Genomic DNA, 15,290 nt, shown 5'->3' with positions numbered 1-15,290 from the left:
AGATCCCCTGGAGAAGGACACGGCAACCCACTCCAGTATTCTTGCCTGGAGAATCCCATGGACAGAGGAGCCTGGTGGGCTACAGTCCTTAGGATTGCAAAGAGTTAGACACGACTGAAGCAACTTAGCACACATGCATGCACAAGGAAAAGATAATACCTCAGGAGAACACATAACAGGTATCTGGTGTTCTAAATGAGGAAAGCCAGGTGCAGAGAAGCTGATGGACAGTCTCCCAACTAGGAATAGGGATCCAGGACTGCAAGTCAGGTCTCCCGACGCCTAGTCCAACGCTCTTACTATACTGACAATTGCCTCTCAAAGACTTTATGGGTCACATTAACCAACTGCTTTAAACTGCTTTTAGAACCAAATTTAGAATGTTTTTGAATTTACTTCCTTATGCATAAAAACGTTACCTGGATCATTAGCTACAAGAATAACTGTGTCGTCATTTTCATTCTTTTACCATTTAGATTCCAACCTAGAACAATCTCTTATTGTTCTTCACAAGAATGCCTTCAATAGAATTTTCTGCAATGATGAAAATGTTCTATATTTGTACTGTCCAAACTGCTAGGTAGCCACTGGCACTTGTGGCAATTAAGTACTTAAAGTGTGGCTAATGTTTGCTGTGATAAGTCACTTTAGTCATATCTGACTCTTCGCGACCCCATGGACTGTAGTCTGCCAGGCTCCTCTGTCCATGGGATTCTCCAGGCAAGAATACTGGAGTGGGTTGCCATGCCCTCCTCCAGGGAATCTTCCCCACCCAGGGATCAAAACTCGTGTCTTAAATCTCCTGCATTAGCAGGTGAGTTCTTTACCTGCCAATGTAAGACTAAAGAAATTAATTTTTAATTTTACATTAACCAATAGGTCTAGTGTACATTAGGCAATACAGTTCAAAACTAGTATCTGGAACATCTACCCAGACCACTCTGAGATCACACAGGGAAGAACAACAGTGCTTAGATGGTCCTAAGCATGAGTCATGCTCTAGCCAGCTTCTGATATGTTTCTAGCTTATTCCTTATCCAAAGTTTGTGCATGTGTTTTCTATTTAAAAAAACTATGTGTACTACAATATTATTATAACTACTGAGAAGAAAAAAATATCACCGTGAACTATCCTACAGACCACCATCTATAGGATATGAATTTGAGCCAATTCCAGGAGACAGTGGAGACCAGAGGAGGAGTCTGGCAGGCCACAGTCCATGAGGTCACTGTCAGACATGACTTAGTGACAGAAAACAACAAATGCAAGGTACTGTACTAGAAGATGGATTCTGTCCTGAGAAGCTTGAAATAAAGCTTGGAACATGGGTCAATCAGTGCAAATATCCTTTAACTCCTCATTTCGCAGCCTGCTCTGCAGTTGGCCTAGGGCCACGTGACCATGGGACACGTGCCGGCCATTGATGTGTAAGTGAGCATGTTCTGTGTTACTTCTAGGCCAAGACAGTTAAGAGCTAAAGAATAGGGGGACTGCTTCTCCCTCCTTCCATTGCCAATGGACCACATCCCGTGTTTCAGAAACCATAGCTACGAGATGGAAGAAGACTGCACAGTCTGCGACAGAATAATTCATTGTTGCATAGAACCACTGAAGTTTTGAGATTACTCTCATCTAACAATTTCAGCATTATTTACTCCAAAACCTTAATGGGTCACCAATTTAGTCACAAATGGGAAGTGGCAAATGAGATCAGAGGGAGGAAAGCATTTTCAATTCTAGGCCTTCAGGAAAAGCTTTTCTGGATACTGGGTTTGAAACTGGGCTTTCTGAGATATGCATATGTAAAGAGCTGGAGGGCATGTGGAGGGTGACACTAACCTGGTGGGAAGAGTCTGTTCGGAGGCCGGTGCATCAAGCCGACACTTCTCTTCAACAGTGGTCTCCTAACCTTTCTGATTTTGCTCCCTCATGAGAAAAATGTTCTGGGCAAATATCCCTAATACACACATATTTATTTACAAATAAAATGCACATACTGCCAAACTAAAATTTAAGAGTAGGTAAAAGTGAAACCATATTTTAATGACATGTTAATCATGACTGTCTTATAATATCATTAAGCTAGTACCTTAAGGCAGAAAGCCTATTTAGGATTAGATTTATCATTAATGATATGGATGTAATCTCTTTCAAAGGGACTGCATGAAAGTTAATTTGTTGAGTTCTCATCAGATGTGATTCCAGTACTACTGTTTTTACCTCCTAATGTGACTTGAGAAGGGTCAGCTCTGCTGTTTTCATCCTGTTTGCAACTGCCTGGATTATCAGCATACTCTTCAACCTAGTTTCTTTGCAGCAATCTCTTCAAGCCACTTGAAGAGATTGTGAGGGTTAATTTAGTTAAAACTAAATAATATAATCTGTAAATCCACTTAACGGAGAACAGGAGAGCTGGGGAGTGAATGATTAATGGACTGAGGTCCCTGTTGTCACGCCTTCCAAGCAATGAGGATCTCTGCCCAATGTATAGACTAAAAGCATGATCATCAATCCTGATACTAAATATCAGAAAAATGGAATGTCTTTCCTATTCCTTCTGTGGACAGAAATAAACCTTTAAAAGAATCTCTACTATTTTCTTCCAGTGCCCTAATGGAATATCTTGCATTTCCCCTTTGGAGTTTGCACCCCACTATGGGGACCATTCTAAAGGAATGAGAAGGGGCAAGGAAGAAATTGAGATTGGGTCATGCCACAGAAGACTAGGAAGAAGAGATGGAAATTAACATCATAGGCAGAAGGCAACTATGATGGTTCTGAGAAGAGGAGTATATAATCAGACGCATTTTGAGGAGATTAGCTAATCCCAATTCACATCGAACCCAAAATTTTAAACAAGCTGCTAACCAACATGGACAGCGCTTCTTTCTTCTCTGGGAGGTAGATTCCTTTCCCATCCAGGCAAGGGGAAAGGAAGAGTCTGGACACAGTATCTGGGAGGAATCCCCCCTCAGAGAGAAGCTACTTTTGCCTTCAAGTAAAGAGCTCTGGTCTCTTGATTTGCCCACTAGACAATTTAATCCTCTCCCACCTCCACTGTATGAGGAAAAAGTTACTAAGGGATCTCATTTCTTTATCACATATATCTTTTCCTGAAATGGTCTCATTTCCTCAAAGAGTTGTTTTTTTTTTTTTAATCTACTTTTAAAGACAGAAAGACGGAGGGAAAAAACTCTACAAACCTTATTGCCAAAGTGGAAAAAAGAGAGAAAAGGAAAACCACTTCCTTTCTTCCACACTCGCTTCTCACTCCCCCCACCCCTATTCCATATAAATTCAATTTGACAACCCTGCTAATTGGATAAACGCAGCTCCTACACTCCTAGAAGGCCATTCCCTTTTCTTTTTTTTTGTTTTTGGAGGGCTCAAAACAGGGTGATTGTGCTGTTCTTTAACACGAATTCCATCTGCTTTATTTCTCTCTCTCCATTCAGGGCTCCTCTTGAATATTTATGAGGCCTTTCCTCCTCGCCTATCCCTTCCACCCCACCTCTACAGCCTTCCACAACGCCCCTCTCCTCCACTCTGCACCTCCAGCCTCCTCTCCCTTCTCTCAGAGCTGGACAAAAACCTTCCAAATGGCCCCCCCTCCTTGCTTTAGATAAACACAGGCAGTGTCAAGTGTGAGGAGTAGGGGGAGGTGTGGAGGGGGTTCAACTGCCAGTCAAGCCCCCGGCCTTCAATGAGGCCCAGGGGCCTCCCCTAATCTGCTGCATGCTTGCCATATGGGGGCTGTGTTGCCCGGGGAAACACTAACAGGCAGAACGGAGCTTAATAGAGTCCATATTCATTGTAATGCAGTGAGATAGCTCAAGGCACCACTGCCTCTTCGGTCTAGTTTCATTCTTTCTTTCTGTTTTTTCTCCCTTTTTCCTTCTTTCTTTCTTCTTTTTAAAAGGACTGGGTCCCCAGAGAGCTCTAATCTAGAGAGGTCTGAGCTGGCAGAAAGGCAGGAGGGAGGAAGTGAGGTGATGCTGAGATGGGGCCTGGGCTTGGCAGCAAGAGGTAAGGAGTGGGAGCTCCCCGGAGAGCAGAGCAGCATCTGTGCAGGGCCTGGGCACGTGCTGTCGCAGGTGTGTGCAGTCCGTGCCCATGTGGAGAGACAGCGTGGTGGGTGGGCATGGCCCACTGGGGCCTCGGACCACAGACTCTTTCCTGCTTATTCAGCTTTCTATGCCTAGGTACCCACCCCTACCTACTTATCCCCCAGCACCCATCCCAGTCAGTTTAAGGGCATTCAAGTCAACAACACCTACCTCCCTGAGCTATCAAGCCTGTAGTCAATCCCTAGCTCTCCACAGTTGCCTTGAAAAAGTCACAAATTTTGCAATAGGATGAAACAACTTTACAAATAAATCGCTGTAGGGGTTTGTAAAGGAGGACACACCAGCCTGCCAAGCTGGGGTCCACTTTCTCCCCTGGCTGGTCTGGTGCTGCCTGTGGTCTGCCACAGCCAAACTCAGGGCATATGGGGCCTCCAAGTCAATGGAGTGGGTTGTCTAGCAGATGAAGCCTTGTCGTGAGTATATCGGCCAGAAGTGAGACTTCGGGCTCCCCGAGAACAGAGGTGATCTTTCCTCAGGGCTGAGAAGGGAAGGAGGGGAGAGATGGTAAGGAGAGAACAGAGTACATTTCAGCTTCTCAGAAAAAATGAAACTGGTGCCCAAGCTCTGATAGAATTCCTAAAGAATAAAGAATCAGTTTTGTAAGTTGTGAAACATAGGCTTTTGTTCTGTGACCGTGAAAAATCACAAATTTAGAATTAAGATAGAAAATAAAACCAAAGAAAGACTATAAAAACTTTTACAATCTCTCCTACAGTTAAAATTTTAATCCCATGGTCTGGCACACAAGAAGAGCTCAGCGAATGGTGGTTGAAGGAATGAACCATGTACATGCTCCTAGAGTTGTACTAGCCCCAACCAAGAACTTGAAACTCCTAACCCAACTGACAACTACAAGCAGGGTCTGTGGGGGTAACAATGGCTTAAAAAAAAAAGCAAAACGCTGCTGCACCCTTGCTAGGATTGCCCCTGCCAGAGTGATGCTAGCACCTACTGTACGGCCCTTTCGTCACCTGCCTCGCCCAAAGTCCAGCAGGCTAGGCCAGATAAAACTGTTCAAACCAAGGCAGGTGCCAGTGCTTGCTGTGGTTTGTTTTTGTCCTCCAAGCTTGCTCTGTTCTACTCCCCACTAAAATGCCATCAAAAATCTGTGGTTTCTTAAGCTCAACCCCCAGGGCAGGCCGGGCGGCGGGGGTGGTGGTGGGGGGGAGGTGAAATTGGGCAAGACTGTAGGAGAGTATATAAAAGTTCTCATCATGTTTCTTTGCTTTTGATTCCAAGGCCCTGTATCCCAGCAACCCTCCAGGAAATAGTACAGTGGATATTTCCAGAGCCAGGTACATTTTCAATTCCTAGTTCTAAAACCTAAATAGCATTTGGTTTTCTGAAATGCTACCCAGAGGTCAGTCTCAGCATCGTATCCATCTAATCCATCAATTAGGGACCTATGAAGGTCTGAAGACCATGAACCAGAGTAGGTGAACACACACACAACTGCACAGGGCTGACCTGGACCCTGGGCACTTGCGATCCCTGCAGAGCAACCTTCCCCTCCAACTTCTGTTCCTATTGGAACGGAAGACTCCTGTACAGAGTCCTATTCCTGGTTTTTCTGACTCCATACATTGCATGTTACAGACAAGTGTGTGGGAACACCTGGGGTCACCACAAAGGAGCAAGTGGGAACACCTGGGGTTCCGGTACAGATCAGTGCTGGAGTGCTTGGGGAGTGCAGCAGAGCGGCCACGCTCTCCCCAGCCCTCCCAGCAGTGAACACTTTGGTCAGTAATCTCACCACGACGTGTGTGATGTGGCGAGACCAGAATGGCAGCTCTTCAGGAAAGCAGGGACAGCTTCTCTGGTCCAGACCAATACTTTTCATTTCCCTGCTCAGAGGAACCCCCTGCTTCTTCTCCAAACACAGACTCAAACCCATCTACTCTTCCCCTGTCTTACGTAAAACAATGTAACGATTCACCATCCACTTAGCTACCGGACCTGGGACATATCCTTATCTCCAAGCTCCCCCAACCACTCCCCGATCCCCTACCCCAGTATCTGATTAGTCCTGTGGACTCTAACTCTGGTCGGAGCAACCAGAGAAACACCATGCAAGCCACATACAGTGTTTAAAATTTTCTAGTGGCCACACTGAAAAATCAAGTAGAAATCATTTTATAATGTCTTTTTTAACACAATATATCCAGAATATTATCAACACATAATCAATATAAAATTATTAAGTGTTTATATTTTGTCTTATACCAAGTCTCCTAAATCTAGTGTATGTCTTCTATGTACTACACATACCAGCACAGACTAGCCACCACTCAGGCACTCAGTAGGCACATGTGTTAATGGTTACTGTGCATCAGACAGTGCGTGTTGAGGGCCCTCAAACTGGCTCCCTGATTTTCCTCTGCCCAACTAACAAGCCTCCACATTGTCACCTACCTTCCTTCCAGAACATCAAGCTCAACCAAACAGATGTCATCTTTACATCTTCTAAAGATGACCCGTGAACAACTACCATTCACTGAGCAATCCCTCCTATAGGCCACAATCAATAATTGGCCTGGTTTGATATAATTCTCACAATGGCCCTGTACAGTAGGTGTACAACCAACTTATTTTATAAATGAGGAAATTAAAGCTCAGAGTGATTTAATATTTTGTCCAAGATCACACAGATGGCAAACCAGAGAGTTAAGATTTGAACGAGGTCTGGCTGACTCTTAAAAACTCTTTTCGCTCTACCATACTGATTTAAATAAGTTAAGGTGGAATAACCGATGGACTACTGTGCAGCCATTAAAAGTGATAATTAAATCAAGTAGCAACATGAAAAATGTTTAAAAGATATTAAGGAAAAAAACAGATCTCATTTTGTTAAAAGCATTCAAGCACTTGGGGGAGGGGCCTGGAAGTGAATATGAAACAAAAGCTGATTTCAAAGTTGATTTGAAAATGTGAAGGAATTAGGACTGATTTTTTTCTCCTTTTGAGTTCAGTTAAAAACAAACAAGCAAATGAGCTAATAAGACTCACATCTTAGCTTCCCAAACTTGAAATATGACTAAATAAGGTTCAAACTCCTTCACACAACCTTGCAGGCTCTTTATAACTGGGCTGCAGTCAACCTTCCCCTTGTCTTCCTCCCACAAGTCCTAAACCCTGGGCAAGCTGCTTTTTCACACTTTCCTTCTCCCAGAAACATCTTCTCCCTTCATGATCCTTCAAAACTGACCTCCACGTCACCGTATAATGCCTCCAGTGACTATTTCTCATCCCAGCTTCCACAGCAGTTTGCACACCTCCTGCAACATTTCCATGATGATATGTGGATTTGTCTGTCTGTGATGTGTCTCTTTTCCCAGAATATAAACTTCCCGAAGGCAAGGATGTGTCCAATTCATCTCAGTAACCCTAGCACCTAGAAAAGCCTTGGCACATTAGGGGCTCAGTCAATGTCTGCTGAACCAAAGGGTTTATTCAGATTAGAAATTTGGGATTGAGAAAAAACATTAATCTGACCCATGCACCTATAGAAGGAATGTACAGAGACACGTTTATCAGTGGTGGAACCAAGGGGTTTTTCTACGGGGAAACGACTTTAACGGTGGCCTTTATTTTTCAAACCCAAATGGCCCTTGGATAAGTAGGCAGCCCTTGTGGAAGACCAAGTGCCCCAGCACATGCTCTTGAGGTTTCACTCAAGAGCTTTCTTTATTTTGGGAGAACGAACACCCAACTAAGCCTCAAACTTCAGGCTTCTGAAGCCCCTGAACTGCAAGGAATCTCATCTAGGATGATACTGTGATTGGGTTTCATCTAGCCAGTGTCAACATGGCCTGAGCTTGAGGCCAGTGTGGACGGAGGCAAGCAGAGAGGGAAGGGAGAAGGAGAAAGAAAGCTGTTAAGTGAGAAAGAGGACAAGTTGAGGCCTGAACAGAAAACATGGGGAGGGTAGGAGAGATGAGAGCAGAGCTGTGGGTAAGGCCACTGGATATGCTGAGCACACACTCTGTGCCCAGCCCAGTGCTAGGGTGCACACACATGATCACTGTCACAGCCCAGGGAGTGCTACTGTTCCATTTAGAGATGGGGAGAGAGGTTATGAAAACCCCTCTCGATGCTTTACCACAAAAGGACATTAGGGCTCATCTGAAATTTGTATCATAGACAGAGCTTCTCTACTCAGTGACAACACTGAAACTCTGTAGGATCAGGTACTGGAGAACCTCAGGTTTGGCTGGGAGCTCTGCCACTTCCACCCTTGATAGGGGAGGTGCCTCTGGGTAAATTGCTTAGTATTTTCCACTGAAAGCCACTCACTGCAGGTCTAATTTCCAACAGTGGCATTGCCACCTGGTGGGCTTTGAGATGAATGTCCTTTAAGACTTAAGGACACGTTGCATTTGAACTCCAGACACACGTGCCATGTTCTCTGTGCTCATTGCTCCTCGTAAGCTGTACACAGTGAAGCAACGGCGTGATGTTGCTGCCCTACAACACATGCATCAGAAGTTCAAGAAATATTCTTTGTTGGAAAAAAGCAGTAACACACACATTCTATAGTGTTTCACAGAACCTCACAACAGCCTGATGAGATAGGAGATCCTCAGACGGTACTATAATTCCCAAGTTTGTGGCAAGACAATTCTAGCCTCTCCATCTCCACCCAACACTAGTCAACATTTATATCACTTAAGCTAATAACCTCTCCTGCCATCCCCCTGTTTATGCCCTCTCTCTGCACTTTCTTGATGATGATAATGATGATAATGATGATAATTTCTCTGTGGTGTCTCTACTTGTTCGCAGAGAAAAGGGAAAGATCCCTGTCAGACAGCAGGTCATTTGGGACAAGACTTTATGGAGAAGTGTTTATAGAAAGGAAAACACACCCTCAGCCCCTCTGTGACCCTCCCCTCACTCCCAGCCCCAGAATGGAGCCCACCTCCAACCTCATCAGTTAGCGCACAAAGCCACAACAACCCACCTGCTCTTTTGGCACCTACCTGTTTCTAATCACAGCTTATGGCCCAGGCTATAGCCAAACAAGTAAACAATAAAGTAAAATGGTTAACAGTGACCGGAGCGGAAACAGGAGCATCCGCCTCCAAGGCTTTTGATGTCCATGGCTAATGCAAGATCCAATGTAAAAGGAGTTAATTAGAGCTCCGGGAGACGCACCAACAGTACATAAACCAGTCCCAGACCCGAACAGCACTTAAGGCAGATCTTAACAGCTTAAGTCCTATCTCTTAGGACAAAGGACTTTGGACAAGTGAGCCATGTGTGAACACAAACCTTGCTATCATAAGCCGGCTGGAGAGAAGGAGGCCAGAACACGGATTCTGCTGAAAGGTGCCCACTGAGACAATGGAGCCCTGGGAAGAACAGGATATATTATCCCAGGAAATAACACCTGAGAGCAAGTCTGCAACATACACATAACCACAGAAAAGGCATTTTTCACAAATGATCCAGAAAATAACAGGATTTGGCTCCAAAGAAGAGTAAGACAGACAAGGCTGCTCTGCCTAGTGTTCATGCTGAATGGAGCAGATAAAACAGCTGGCAATGCCAAAGTCACTCCTGACAAGAGGTACAAATCCCAGGGTGGGCTTAGAGCAGGATTCAGGTCAATTCAGCAAAACCACACTAAGCACCCACTAGGTGCCACGCACTGTATGGAAGATGGAGGGGATGGAGAGAAAACCAGGCAGTTTTCCACCCTTAAAGAACTTGGCACCTAGTCAGCGTTCACTTTGACAACATCTTTCTACTTTACTCAATGCAGCAGGGCCTCGAGAAAAGATCAAAGACAGACTGGGTTTTATAAAGTGCAGGCAAAGAACCAGAACTACTATCAGTCACGACAAAAAAATGTGGCACACACTCGAGCACATGCACACACACACATGTGTACACTCAGGCCCAGCACAGCACAGAAGGTCAGTCCTCCAACTTAGTCCTTTTCACAAGTGCTAAAAGAATCCCCCTTTTCATCATCCATGCTCATTCCTAGCATAGTCCTGGGAGATGTCCTGGGAGGAGGACGGAAGAGAGTGTGAGGAAAAGCAGGCACCCAAGGAAACTGGCTTCCCTTCGCCAGGCACGTCCCCAGCATCCACTCTATGTCAGGCAGCAGTTGGGCCAGAAGCTCTCGTCACACTGCATGTATCAGTGTTAATTGTTTACTGGCTACTGGACCAAAGGCTTCAGGGATCAGGAATGTCGGTGATCTTATTACAGGGTGATCTTCAGTGTCTAACACTAGGTATTCAGCAAAGACCTGCTGAGTGAATGAACAACAGCTGGAGACACAAAAGTGAAAGGGTATGGAAGAGAGGAGAGAAAAGTGTAGTCACATAGTCAAGAGGGAACTTTTTCTTAGGACTTCGACTTACTCTGTTAGGCAGCATAATTACCACCAATTCCAACTAAGCGGCCACGTGCAGTCGATTTCTATGCCCCTTTCTCATGATTAGCAACCAAGGCCCCACACCCGTACCTTCCTCAAGACTCAAAACTGGTCTCGGGTTCTGTGACCCAGAGTGATGAGACTCAGGCTGCCACTTCTTGACCTGTGTGCTTCTGTGGCTAATTCAAGCCAAGTGCTGGGCAAAACCAGCCCCAACGCCAACACATGGACACACACTCACACATCAACCCCTAACACACAGACACACGTGCCCCCCCTAAACAAGCTCATGCATACCGGCAGGAAATCTGAAGCATTCAACTGAAAAGCTGAGCCACGGGGCAAAATGGCTGAACTGCTAAGTCAGGGCCTGACGGGATCAGAAGATGCCTCTTTTCAGTTGGCCTCTGACCCAACTGCCCTGTGAAACTGGCAGTGTCTCTCCTAGACTCTCCTGCAAGCAGGAAACCCTGACCCCGACATTCAGGAGGAGGCATTTTGACACGGGACAATAAAATCTCTCACACAAGAATGCTGAAGCAAAAACATCACATTAGCGAATTATCTAGAGTAACAATTGATACGAAGCAGCTTTTCAATAAATGACAGCAACTCATTCAATCTGAGTAACTTCCTTTAGGGTTACTCGAGGAAGGCCTTCCATTAGTCTGGTCCCTGTTGCAGACTCGCTTCTGGTATTTCAACTAAAGAGGTTTAACAACAGGTAAATACCTCAGGGGCCAGACCCTGCCTCCCAGGCTTCGCATGCACCCTGCACTCAGTGCCTCTAGGACAGGCAACACACACACACACACACACACACACACACGCGCGCGTGCGCATGTGCACATGCGCTAACACAGCAAACAACTCCAGCTCTCCAGCTGGTAAGTACGCTTTAGCATCATGACAGTTTACTTTTCTCCTATCTGACCTCATACAAACAGACTTTCTTCACCTCTCTGACCCCCAAATATACACATTCATTCCCTCACCCACCCCCAATCTTCCTCACTTAGAAAGCTCTTTTAAACCACCTAAAACTTCAAATAAATACCAATCTGGAAACCTGAAGCATGCTCCAGTCCAACCGTCTGTCCTTGTCTTCTGCTGGGCGTGGGACCCCAACTCCTGTCAGCTCTCCCCAGCGTGTGAAGCCCAGTGGTCTGGGAGCAGGGCTGACACACGCAGAGAAAGCAAACAGATGGCATCATGCCAGCTGGGTCAGGCACCACTATTTATAGCCTAACAAAGTGTGGGGGGAGAGGGATGGGCGACGTGTTGAAGGGGTGGGGAGAGTCTGAGCCGCTCCTCCCGGGCTCACAGCTGTGGAGGATCCCTGCTGCCGCCCCACAGGCCCGGGTGCGCACCATCCTGTGTGACTAATACCAGGCCTGTGCTGGAGCCTCCCAGGGCAGAGTCTACACATTACCAGAGCTTCAGCATCTGTCACATGCTTGGCACCTAGTAGGAGCACACGTTTTGGTAATTAAACGAGCGGATGCGCTTTTTTCTTCCTGCCTACCCCATGAGGCTGCAGTTGGAGGAGCAGGAGGAGGTGGAGGGAAGGCTGGTAAAGAATGCCTAAAATAGCGCTTCTAAAAACCTATCATTGGTTAGAATGGGCTAACAAAGAAAATCAACTTAGGTTTCTTTAGTGCAGGCCTTGTCAGAGCCTTTAATATGCTATTACACATTGTGAGTCATCAAGACGGGGACCGAGGCTGAACTCACTTAACCACAGGCCTGGACTGACTTGACCACAGGCCTGGACTGACTTGACCACATTACTCTTTTTTCTCAGAGTACCATTAGTGAGGAGAATTTCATCAAATACACTTTGGGAAATGTTGGCCTAAGAGGTTCCTGGAGAATATCCCAAAAGCAATTTGTAAAACAGCATCCCATGTTGGTAATTTTTAAAAATCACATGTGAATACGTGGTGCACAGCTATTTGGGTTGTCACAGGATAAGGTCAGGAGACACTTAAATGTTAACATCAGTTGTTTCTGAGGAGTAGGAGATTTGCACTTTTTATGTTAAACACTTCAGAAACATTCAAAGTGGATACATAGTTATCACTTTTGTAATTAAAAAGATAAATTAAAAATAAAACTGTCCCCAAATATCACATCATCACTGAAAATTTATCCTCCCCCAGGCCTGGGACCTCATTTCCTAACAACTCCTTGGGCTATAAAATATTGCTTTTTGCTCCATGATCACAACTACAGAGTATCCTACATTCATTTCTAAAGTCAATTCCTTTGGCTTGTAAAGAACCTCTCCCCAAATTCCAGGATTCTGTTGCTTCCACACAAGATGGACAAGTATTTTGGAAAAAATGAAAACACATTTAATATTCTTTTGACAACCTGCACAAACCTGAAATTTACTTTGTTTAGTAAGTTATATAAAATATCCATCAAGCACTTAGTTTGCTGAAATTACGATGCTGGGCATATTAACATTTAAAGATCGCCTTTCTTTTTTCCTGCTAAATCACTAATTTCCTAATTTAACTGATTTGTAAACGTAATTAAAAGTCATCCTGATTTAGTGAATGTAACACACCAGGTTCTATCGCAATATGCTGCTGCTAAGTCGCTTCAGTTGTGTCCAACTCTGTGCGACCCCATAGACGGCAGCCCACCAGGCTCCCCCGTCCCTGGGATTCTCCAGGCAAGAACACTGGAGTGGGTTGCCATTTCCTTCTCCAATCGCAATATGAGATTACAGCAAATATTCAGAATCGGAAGAAATATTCAATCAGCATAAAAGAGTATACGACAATTTGTTGAGTTACTATGTGTGAGACAATGTGCACATATTATCTTGTCTAACCTCTACCTCTGTGAAGTGGAAGTATTAGCCACTCAGTCATGTCTGATTCTTGGTGACCCCATGAACTATAGTCTGCCAGGCTCCTCTGTCCATGGAATTCTCCAGGCAAGAATACTGGAGTGGGTTGCTACTTCCTTCTCCAGGAGATCTTCACGACCCAGGGATAGAACCTGTGTCTCCTGCATTGGCAGGCAGATTCTTTACCGTATGAGCCACCAGGGGGATCTACCTCTGTGAAGGAGGTAGTATTGTCATCCCCATTCTACAGATGCAGCAACTGAGGCTTAGAGAACTTACACATCTTGCTCAAGGAAAGGTTGAGCCAAGCCAAGGTTATCTACTTCCTCTGCCTGCTGGTCTTGGAGTCCTTGATAGACTCAAGCAGGCAAACCAGAAAAGGAAATTGAGGAAGCCTGAAAAAAACAAACCCAAAATCAGTCTGGATTGGAGTCATGCACTAGCCACCATGTTTCAGGAGGGATTGGTTCAACAGGTCCCACAATGCACTCTGCAGTCAGTTTCTGAAGATGCACTGTCCCCCACCCCATCTGAGTCAGTCCTGAGGTCTGAGCACCTCAATCCCGTCCAAAAGTTGGCAGCAGCCCACTGAGTCTGGATCCAAGTAATATGCACCAGCATGTGGCAAGAGACAATAAAATTCTTCCGTTTCTTAATCTGGCCTCTCTCATCTTCCTTCTGTTCTTACACAATAACCATAAGACTGGAGGTTCCCAACGCTGGCTGCGTAGAACAATCATACAGGGACACTAAATCACATCAATGCCTGAGCGGCACCTCAGGCAAATTCAGTAAGAACCTGTGGAGGTGGGGCCCAGGCGTCAGCATTTTCAGACCTCTCTCCTGGAAACTGTAATGTGCAACCAGGGTTGGGAACCGTTGGGAGTCTCTGCCATGGATGTGCGGGTCACTGGGGCAATGAAGGGCTTCCAGAAATGCCCTGGCTGCACTGGACGCCATGGTTGAAATTGTGGAATCGTGTGCTTTGTATAAAGATGTTCCCTGATGTATTATTTTTAGAGAAATTTTTGCCATTTTTAAAGCTAAAATTTTTTTTTATTCTACAAATTAAATATCTTAATATATTTTAATGAATAAAACATTTTCTCACTGTTTCTCTCAGATCTCTCCAGATATTTTCTGGACTTTAAGATTCCTAGTTTTCTCCTCTTCCCACATAAATAAAAACCCAAAAGGAGACCACCATTGCAAAGAGCATCTGCTTTGGGGGCCAAGACAACTTCCATGGTAGCAGATACTCCAACAGGTCCCTGGGCCATAGTCATCTGTGGTGGGGCCACCCCCACTTTGAGGGGCAGGGAGGTTAGCAAGGAGACTAGCAGTTTTCCAAGCATATGCACGTGTTAGCATTTGCACATGAAAACCTGAAATGCCATTCCCTTAACAAACTCAGAACAGTCTCAGGGGCTCACAGACCACCAGGAAGTGGAACAGGTGTGGGCCATCTAGGGGACCCACACCCACTTGACACCAGAGCGCACCAGAGGGCCTTGGCTCCCCAGGAACTGGCTTTCTGACATCCCAAAGGGCTAACAACTTAGCCTTCCCCAAGGAATGGATTTTCAGTTTGGCCCCTGCGGGGAAGGAGACAGCTCCCCACCCCCACCTTAGAGATGTGGGTCCCACCCCACCCCTCCCCATCTGTGGTCCTCCCACTCCAGGAATGAAGCTGCTGCTGCCCGGCATATACCCAGACTGGTTTCATCTCCTTCCAAATTCATTTTGTGTCTTAACTTCTGCCAAGAATAAAAATTGAAACACTCACATACACATCATGCGTGTATGGGAGGGGAGGACAGAGCTGGAAGTTTAAACTGAAAAAGACCAGGCGGGGAAGGGGAGGGGTAGGTCACTGATGAAAGCCAGGGCTTGAGACCTCCCTGGGGTCTG

General features: G+C 45.5%; 1 protein-coding gene across 10 annotated transcripts in view; it reads right to left on the bottom strand.

Annotated features, from left to right (window-relative positions):
* The window catches only part of BOC (BOC cell adhesion associated, oncogene regulated), an 80,572-nt gene that overhangs the window by 44,504 nt on the left and 20,778 nt on the right, over positions 1–15,290 (bottom strand). For 2 of the 10 annotated variants that reach the window (XM_070369390.1, XM_070369377.1), the window contains one exon: positions 13,659–13,774. The exons of the other annotated variants lie outside the window; for them this stretch is intronic. The gene's annotated coding sequence lies outside the window, so the exon portion shown is untranslated. The remainder of the gene's footprint in view (positions 1–13,658; positions 13,775–15,290) is intronic. 10 annotated transcript variants of the gene reach the window in all.

This window comes from Bos mutus, chromosome 1 (assembly GCF_027580195.1).
Source record: "Bos mutus isolate GX-2022 chromosome 1, NWIPB_WYAK_1.1, whole genome shotgun sequence".
NCBI classification, from domain to species: Eukaryota; Metazoa; Chordata; class Mammalia; order Artiodactyla; family Bovidae; genus Bos; species Bos mutus.
Note: the sequence above shows the minus strand (reverse complement) of the source record. Positions and strands in the feature narration are given on the sequence as shown.